Source organism: Lucilia cuprina, chromosome X (assembly GCF_022045245.1).
Source record: "Lucilia cuprina isolate Lc7/37 chromosome X, ASM2204524v1, whole genome shotgun sequence".
Lineage (NCBI taxonomy): Eukaryota > Metazoa > Arthropoda > Insecta > Diptera > Calliphoridae > Lucilia > Lucilia cuprina.
In genome coordinates this window covers 1,309,637-1,320,599 of record NC_060949.1, presented here as the reverse complement: position 1 = coordinate 1,320,599, position 10,963 = coordinate 1,309,637, and positions in this window count along the sequence as shown.

Here is a 10,963-nt window from a genome sequence, read left to right as displayed (position 1 = left end):
AGTGTCTCTCGGGTATACTCACGGGTTTGGATCCGAAGATCGTAAAACACGTTTATCCACCCGAGGGACTAATAGCGTTGAGGAAGGTTCGATAAACCTATCATCAAAACAATAGAAAACTAAAGAATTCATTTCAAAGACTTGGTGAAAAATTGCCCGAAACTGCGAAGAATTTAACATCACGGTCGTCTTTAACCTCAAAATTTAACACGCAGCTACATATATTTCAATATATACTACTAATATTAATCATCGAAATAACCTAATTCTATTTACTCAAATTCAGTTTAACTAAACGTAAATTTAACAACAAAACCTATATTCTGGATATTTAATAACAAAAGCTAAAACTATTTTTATAACATTAATTCACATTCTTGATAATTAATCAGATTCCGGCATCAATTTCCTATAGATATCATTTTCAAAATCTCTAACAAAAGTTTACTTATTTTTTTCTTATTCTATTAAATATATTATAATCCTACACGATTAACTACTTATTCTACCTAATTATCTACTTATCTGATAAATTTAAATCACAGTCAAAGTAACAATTATAACACAGTTTAAATTTCATTTATATCGCTGATTAAACTGAATTTCTATCAAGTTCAAACTTTATTTATAACACATATCATGTTCAAAATTTTGTTTATAATTAACACTAATCTATTTTTTTTAAGTAAACCATAAATTCTAATTGAAAATTTATCGAAATCACTAACCTTAATTAAAATATTAAAACTTACAAATATTCATCGAAATACAAAAAAAAAAAATTATCATCGAAAACCCAACAACACCAATGGTAATGCAGAAGGCCTTCAGCATCGTTGGAATCTTTTGAAATTTGTAAGTTCTCTTAATTTTTCATTATTTGTATTATATCCATTCTTATATTTTAAATACATATGCAGAGATTTTATCGCATGCAATAGAAATCATAATACTCTCTTTGAGTGATAATTTAAAATATCCATTGCAATAAAAACTCTGTTAAGTTTGCATTTATTAACAGACAAATGTAAATATGTAATTTTGTTGTGGAGCTCATACAACAAGATTGCATTTCTGTTTACATTTATTTATCATATTTAGTTCTTTTGTTTATTTGTTTTTTTTATTATCTTATTCCGATTTCTTTTAATTTGCTTTTGATATTAACCCATTTGTTACCATAGAGAATTAAGGTATTCTATAATGTAAATTTAAAAATATGTAATTCTAAATGAAGGTTATAGTTATTTTTTTTATTGAATAAATGTGAAATTTGGAATTCATAATGGAATAGATTTATTTTTTTATATAAAACTTCTATCCGATCAATGGTATGGTTATGTGCTTTAGGGGTTTTTCGTTTAACCATATTTGCCACCGAAAAACCACAGGATGGGTGGGTTAAGAGGCGTAAAGCAAGAACATCTTTGCTTTGAAAAATGTGAATACTAGATCTAGTAGGTTTTTGCTTTGTTTTGTTTATTTTTTTCTATAATTAGGGCATCTGAAGATACGCACGTGAATATTTTGATTGTACGCATGAGGATCCTTCACGGAACAAGAACCCAGCCCACATCTCCCGAACTAGCTAGCTTAGCAAGCGCGTGCGTGCAGTTCCAAGAAGAGACCATTAGGTATAGATAGGGTTAATTGGAAGTATTAATTTCAAAAAAAAAAAAAAAATTGTTGACCACCCCTAACCACCCTTATAAACCAGCACTCGTATTACATAATAAAGCATTTAAGTTGAATTGTACCTTGCCTCAGATATACTGTTTAATAAAGCTGTGGATATTTGAGTAAAATTTTTTTCTAAATAAATCCCACCATTATTTAACAATTTATTATGCAAAATTTATAAATTTCATTAAATTTAATTATTATTTTGTGAATCTCCTATTTTATTAATTAATATTTTAATCAGCCTGAGTAGTAAAATTGAGTAGGCATGAATCAGTTTTTACGAGCCCTGGTGTAGCTTAGCTTAGACAAAACTCTTCTACTGATCACATGTTCTCACTCCAAACAACAAAACGAGTAAAATCAAAACAAAACAAAATAGTATAAACATTATCATATGGTAATGAACACTAAAATTTTAACAACATAATAAATGTTACACAGATCTTGTGAAAATTAAAGAAAAATATAAAAGAAATTGTTTTATATTTGTTAAAATACAACTAAATGTTAAGTTGTGAAAAATTCAAAAAATCTAGACTAATTTTACTAAAGTTATTAATTGAATCAAAAAAAAATGTATCTTATTTCACATAACTAGACTTTCGACTAACACCATTGCTGTGGATTAACTCTAAGTCAAAATACATATTATTCCATGCTAAGACTGGATATCAATAAATATGAAAATATATTGGATTATGTGGGCTAAAATTTAGGTATTTTAGTATGATGCAAAGGTAAGTGTAAATTTAGTCTTCTGGACATAAACGTCCATTACAACTTTGACAAGTTTTAGTGCATCTTTTCGCCGCTTGGTGGCCTTGTCGCCTCTGCTTACTTTGTGCTTTTAAGTACAGATCCTCTTATAACAAAAATTATTATTTTTATATAATTCAAGGGGTTTATTAAATCCTATTATTAAAGTATGGTTTTATTTTGAAAAAAGGAAAAAAATTGCAAATATGGTTTCATGGTATTACAAATGCTCCAAAATTGTGGAACAAATGGATCAAAATTATTTATTTTCGGTTGATAGTAACCCTTAACACAATTTTAAGCAAAAACTAGTATATGAAGTTATAGTCGGGCGACGGACGACCATATAATACCTTACACCTGTATACGAATAAAAATGTGATGTTAGTTTTCATAATAAAGCATTTAAGTTGAATTGTACCTTGCCTCAGATATACTGTTTAATAAAGCTGTGGATATTTGAGTAAAATTTTGATGGTGGCTTTTTAGAGGGGTCAGGGTCAAATGAGGCCATACAATTAAAAAGATTATCATGGTCATAAAGACTAGTATAGAACTTGATTTGCAGCTTTTTGTCGAGATACGAGTATACATGCTTAATTATGAACTTAAAAGCCCTGTTTGGACGGACAGACGGACGGACATAGCTAAATCGACTCAGAAAATGATTCTAAGCCGATTGTTATACTTTAAGATGGGTATAGGACCAATATTATTGTGCGTTACTAACATCAGCACAAACCCAATATACCCTCCCCACTAAAGTGGTATAGGGTATAAAAAACACTCAATTATAAATTTTTGTGTTTCGTATAAAATGGTCATATTATGAAATACAGGAAAAATTCGAATACTTTTGTGTGCAATTTTATGTACTTTATTTTAAAAAAGTTAAATCAATTGAGGTAAATGTAATTTTTCCAAATTTTAAAGAGTGTGATATTATACCTTAGGACTTTCTAGACAATATAACAAATTTAATTATTCATTTCACACACAAAAATATTATTAAATTATGTTTCTTTTCAAAGTACAACCAAATTCGAATACTTATGTGAGACACTGTACATTAGAGTGCTAAAATTGTTTGCAATGGGATTGCAAACGGGTTTTATTGAAATATGTCCAAATTGGCATGTTTTTAAAACATCATTTTGACCCCAAGGCCGTTTAAGGGTTAATTTTTTTCACTATTATTGTAAATATCGGTTGTTAATAAATTTCTTATGTTTTATGATAATCTATCCATCAAAAATTCCAAATATTACAAAATTTGACCTTTAAAGTTTATGCGTTAATGGCGTCTAAATTGCATGAAACTCTTGATTTTTATTTAGAAATATGTAGACTAAAATCTTTACAAAAGGTTCCATTTAAAACAGGGTAGGTAAAAATATCGCTCGAGATCGCTATTTTATTTATATCGCTCTTTTTAAAATTCAAAATCGCGAGTTTTATGTATGTATGTATGTATGTATGTATGTATGTATGTATGTATGTATGTATGTATGTATGTATTTATGTATGTATGTACGAAGTGTCTACTACTTTGCAGCAAATAATGTACGTACATATGTTTTCGCGTACATTATTTTAATGGGAAACTTATTTGGTTATGTCATATTTATATATAAATTGATTATGCCTAAAAAAATGGACCCTCATGCTTAATTTCATGCTTTTAGCTTCAATATAATAGAAAACAAGTGCGAGTTGTATATTTGGTTTTGCCGAATCTTATATACCCTTCACCATGATGTGTTACAAAAACATTCAATAGACTAGTCAATTGACTAATCAATAGCCTAATCAACTGACTAGTCAATTGGCTAATCAATAGACTAATCAATAGACTAGTCAATTCACTATTCAATAGACTAATCAATAGACTTATCAACTGGCTAATCAATAGACTAGTTAATTGACTAATCAACAGACTAGTCAATTGACTAATCGAAAGACTAGTCAATTCAGTAATCAATTGACTAGTCAATTGACTAATCAATAGACTAATCATTGTGTTGCGTATAAAATGGTCATATATGAAATACAGGAAAAATTCGAATACTTTTGTGTGCAATTTTGTGTACTTTATTTTAAAAAAGTTAAATCAATTGAGGTAAATGTAATTTTTCCAAATTTTAAAGAGTGTGATATTATACCTAAGGAATTTTTAGACAATATAACAAATTTAATTATTCATTTCACACACAAAAATATTATTAAATTATGTTTCTTTTCAAAGTACAACCAAATTCGAATACTTATGTGAGACACTGTACATTAGAGTGCTAAAATTGTTTGCAATGGGATTGCAAACGGGTTTTATTGAAATATGTCCAAATTGGCATGTTTTTAAAACATCATTTTGACCCCAAGGCCGTTTAAGGGTTAATTTTTTTCACTATTATTGTAAATATCGGTTGTTAATAAATTTCTTATGTTTTATGATAATCTATCCATCAAAAATTCCAAATATTTCAAAATTTGACCTTTAAAGTTTATGCGTTAATGGCGTCTAAATTGCATGAAACTCTTGATTTTTATTTAGAAATATGTAGACTAAAATCTTTACATAAGGTTCCATTTAAAACAGGGTAGGTAAAAATATCGCTCGAGATCGCTATTTTATTTATATCGCTCTTTTTAAAATTCAAAATCGCGAGTTTTATGTATGTATGTATGTATGTATGTATGTATGTATTTATGTATGTATGTACGAAGTGTCTACTACTTTGCAGCAAATAATGTACGTACATATGTATTCGCGTACATAATTTTAATGGGAAACTTATTTGGTTATGTCATATTTATATATAAATTGATTATGCCTTAAAAATTTTATTTTATTCCATTTACAAAATTATAAAACTCGCGATTAACTCGTTTTGACTCGAATCTCGAGTGAGTTCTATTTTACGCTCTTTAAATTTTCAACTCTTATCGCGAGTTTAAAAATTAAACTCGCGAGTCGAATATATTTATTCGCCGGAAAATGAATTATTTAAATCGCTCGAATTAAACTCGCTCGCGAGCGAATTGAATTCGATCGCTATCTGTACCCTGATTTTAAATATACAACAATATAAATAAAAGGCTAATTTTGCAAAATATTACATAAAAAATGAGTTTTTCTCGAAATCCCTGAATTCAAATTGCAGGTACAGGCAAACTATGAAAGCTATAGTGACCTAATTTTTTTTACTGTTTTATTCCCTAATCTGTTGTACATAAATCCCTATGAGTTCTCCCAAAAATATTGAAATTTGTTTAACAAAGTATCAAAAAAACTAAAATTTGAATTTTGATAAACGACTGTTAAAAATATTAAAATTTTTCGACCATAGCTGAGAACAGGTTTACGTTATTCTATTAGGACAAAACTCATATTCAAGTAACTACAGATGTATTTTAAGTAATACAATTGTTTTATTAGATTATTTTCAAATATGTTTATTTTTTTATCACATTTCGAATTCAAGTGCTCTGAGGCACGATAATGGCCTGGGGAATTTTTAATAACTTTTACATTTTTTCAACCAATTTTTGTATTTTTTATCTTTTTGTAACGCTAATTCTGTGTACATTACGATGCAAGCAAATTGTTTAATGACAAAACTTTTGTGAAAACTGAAAAATTGCATATTTTCCCCTTGTAAATGCATCTCAAACTACAGAGCCGTTGCCGGGCACCAGTTAACGTAATCCTATAGACCTAATTTTTTTGCACGATTATTTTTATAACCACATAGAAAATTATACGGGCGGGGGGCGGCCTGTAGGATAAATTTTTCCTTCTTACAAGCATGGAGCACTCTATATCACACATTTTATCCTAAAATAATCATATTGACATTAAAATGGCTCCGACAAAATTTGAGGACTCTAACTGTTATTTTATCCCAAAATATACGATTTTTGTATTTAATTAATATGGGAGGTGCCGCTCCACTATAGGTAGTCCCCAATTTATTACCCAAAATGGTTTACATGGATGTTGAAGTTATTCGTGAAAAAATTTAGATTCTAACTGTAATAGTATCCAAGATTAACGAATTTTTGAATTTAATTTATATGGGAGGTGCCACGCTTCTAAAGCTAGTCCGCCCACTATATTATCTAAATATACAAATTTATTTTTTCATAATATGGGCGTGCTCCATGCTTGTAAGAAGGAAAAATTTATCCTACAGGCCGCCCCCCGCCCTATAATTTTTCTTATGGGTTATAAAAATAAGTCGTGCAAAAAAATTAGGTCTATTGGATTACGTTTAATGGTGCCGCAACGGCTCTGTAGTTTGGAGATGCATTTACAAGGGAAAAATTTGCAATTTTTTCAGTTTTCACAAAAGTTTTGTCATTAAACAATTTGCTTTGCATCGTAATGTACATAGAATTAGCGTTACAAAAAGATAAAAAACACAAAAATTGGTTGAAAAATGTAAAACTTATTAAAAATTCCACAGGCCGTTATCGTGTCTCAGAGCACTTGAATTCGAAATGTGATAAAAAATAAACATATTTTGAAAATATTCTAATAAAACAATTGTATTACTTAAAATACATCTGTAGTTACTTGAATATGAGTTTTTGTCCTTATAGAATAACGTAAACCTGTTCTCAGCTATGGTCGAAAAATTTTAATATTTTTAACAGTCGTTTCAAAATTCAAATTTTAGTTTTTTGATACTTTGTTAAACAAATTTCAATATTTTTGGGAGAACTCATAGGGATTTATGTACAACAGATTAGGGAATAAAACAGTAAAAAAAATTAGGTCAATACCTTTCATAGTTTGCCTGTACCTGCAATTTGAATTCAGGGGATTTCGAGAAAAACTCATTTTTATGTAATATTTTGCAAAATTAGCCTTTTTATTATATTGTTGTATATTTAAAATCAGGGTACAGATAGCGATCGAATTGAATTCGCTCGCGAGCGAGTTTAATTCGAGCGATTTAAATAATTCATTTTCCGGCGAATAATTCTATTCGACTCGCGAGTTTAATTTTTTAAACTCGCGATAGAGTTGAAAATTTAAAGAGCGTAAAATAGAACTCGCTCGCGATTCGAGTCAAAAACGAGTTAATCGCGAGTTTTATAATTTTGTAAATGGAATAAATTAAAATTTTTAAGGCATAATCAATTTATATATAAATATGACATAACCAAATAAGTTTCCCATTAAAATTATGTACGCGAATACATATGTACGTACATTATTTGCTGCAAAGTAGTAGACACTTCGTACATACATACATAAATACATATATACATACATACATACATACATACATACATACATACATACATACATACATACATACATACATACATACATACATACATACATACATACATACATACATACATACATAAATACATACATACATACATACATACATACATACATACATACATACATACTTAAATACATACATACATACATACATACATACATACATACATACATACATACATACATACATAAATACATACATAAAACTCGCGATTTTGAATTTTAAAAAGAGCGATATAAATAAAATAGCGATCTCGAGCGATATTTTTACCTACCCTGTTTTATATGGAACCTTTTGTAAAGATTTTAGTCTACATATTTCTAAATAAAAATCAAGAGTTTCATGCAATTTAGACGCCATTAACGCATAGACTTTAAAGGTCAAATTTTGTAATATTTGGAATTTTTGATGGATAGATTATCATAAAACATAAGAAATTTATTAACAACCGATATTTACAATAATAGTGAAAAAAAAATTAACCCTTAAACGGCCTTGGGGTCAAAATGATGTTTTAAAAACATGCCAATTTGGACATATTTCAATAAAACCCGTTTGCAATCCCATTGCAAACAATTTTAGCACTCTAATGTACAGTGTCTCACATAAGTATTCGAATTTGGTTGCATTTTGAAAAGAAACATAATTTAATAATATTTTTGTGTGTGAAATGAATAATTAAATTTGTTATATTGTCTAGAAAGTCCTAAGGTATAATATCACACTCTTTAAAATTTGGAAAAATTACATTTACCTCAATTGATTTAACTTTTTTAAAATAAAGTACATAAAATTGCACACAAAAGTATTCGAATTTTTCCTGTATTTCATATATGACCATTTTATACGAAACACAAAAATTATAATTGAGTGTTTTTTATACCCTATACCACTTTAGTGGGGAGGGTATATTGGGTTTGTGCTGATGTTAGTAACGCACAATAATATTGGTCCTATACCCATCTTAAAGTATAACAATCGGCTTAGAATCATTTTCTGAGTCGATTTAGCTATGTCCGTCCGTCTGTCCGTCCAAACAGGGCTTTTAAGTTCATAATTAAGCATAGTATACTCGTATCTCGACAAAAAGCTGCAAAATCAAGTTCTATACTAGTCTTTATGACCATGATAATCTTTTTAATTGTATGGCCTCATTTGACCCTGACCCCTCTAAAAAGCCACCATCAAAATTTTACTCAAATATCCACAGCTTTATTAAACAGTATATCTGAGGCAAGGTACAATTCAACTTAAATGCTTTATTATGAAAACTACATCACATTTTATTCGTATACAGGTGTAAGGTATTATATGGTCGGCGTCGCCCGACTATAACTTCTTACTAGTTTTTGCTTAAAATTGTGTTAAGGGGTTACTATCAACCGAAAATAAATATTTTTGATCCATTTGTTCCACAATTTTGGAGCATTTGTAATACCATGAAACCATATTTGCAATTTTTTCCTTTTTTTCAAAATAAAACCATACTTTAATATTAGGATTTAATAAACCCCTTGAATTATATAAAAATAATAATTTTTGTTATAAGGATCTGTACTTAAAAGCACAAAGTATGCAGAGGCGACAAGGCCACCAAGCGGCGGAAAGATGCACTAAAACTTGTCAAAGTTGTAATGGACGTTTATGTCCAGAAGACTAAATTTACACTTACCTTTGCATCATACTAAAATACCTAAATTTTAGCCCACATAATCCAATATATTTTCATATTTATTGATATCCAGTCTTAGCATGGAATAATATGTATTTTGACTTAGAGTTAATCCACAGCAATGGTGTTAGTCGAAAGTCTAGTTATGTGAAATAAGATACATTTTTTTTTGATTCAATTAATTAATTTAGTAAAATTAGTCTAGATTTTTTGAATTTTTCACAAATTAACATTTAGTTGTATTTTAACAAATATAAAACAATTTCTTTTATATTTTTCTTTAATTTTCACAAGATCTGTGTAACATTTATTATGTTGTTAAAATTTTAGTGTTCATTACCATATGATAATGTTTATACTATTTTGTTTTGTTTTGATTTTACTCGTTTTGTTGTTTGGAGTGAGAACATGTGATCAGTAGAAGAGATTCACAAAATAATAATTAAATTTAATGAAATTTATAAATTTTGCATAATAAATTGTTAAATAATAGTGGGATTTATTTAGAAAAAAAGGGTAATTTTGTTATAACAGTATTTGCATGATGACTGAACAGTCTTCAGTCTGAAGATTGGAGTTTTGGCTAAGATATTCTTCTGTGAGTAGAATCTGGCAATATCAACTTTTCTGTCAAAATCAATAATAAACGTCAAGATTCGCTAATCTTTCTGTGACAAAAGGTTTCTTCTGTCAAACTAACTTTTCAAATATCCTTTTCCTGTTGATAGCCGATCTACAAACTTGGATTCTTTAAAAGTTTCGGGAAAAAAATCCAATATTTTCCATGTCATCCATTAGCATTTGATGTAAAGGAACAAATAAATTTCTTTAAATACTTAAAACTTGGTATCTACAGGTAAATTTAATCAATTGCAGGCAATTTAAATAAGTCCTAATAATATTATTTTTAACTAAAAGGAAAAGATCACGGTCCCCAGGGATTGAATTAAAAAAAAATTTGGCACTTTTCCCATAAAACTTTAAAGTTAATTTCACGAACCAACTCTAATACTAAGCGTGCATTTGGAAAAGCAGAATCTCACTCAAAAATCTCCGGAAAAAACTGTTTCCCAAACCTGCACGGGGAATTTCTTTTCCAAGGAGTTCCTCCTATTCTTGCAGATTTTGTTCTCCTAGTTCACAAACTCAAGCGAAACAACAACAACAATCCATCCAACTTAGCATGCAGTAATATAAAACTCCAACGCTCTCTGTGCTCAACACAAAACAAAACAACTAAAACACAATTTCCCAATCAGTGATTTAATAAAACAAAACAGTGAATCCCAATCCAAACAAATAGATAACTAATGATATGGTATAAAAAGTAAAAAATTTCCTACAATTAAAAAAAAAAACAAAATAATAACAACAAAAGTTAAAATTCGCTATAAAAATGTGAAAATTTATTTAACAAGATACCTAAAATTCAATCCTAAATGTGAAAAAAATCACTAAAATAACTTATAAATTGTTCCTAAAATATGGCTAAAAGTTTAAGATAATAGCCCTAAGGAAAACTTTGCGAAAGAATTTAACTTAAGAATTTGAC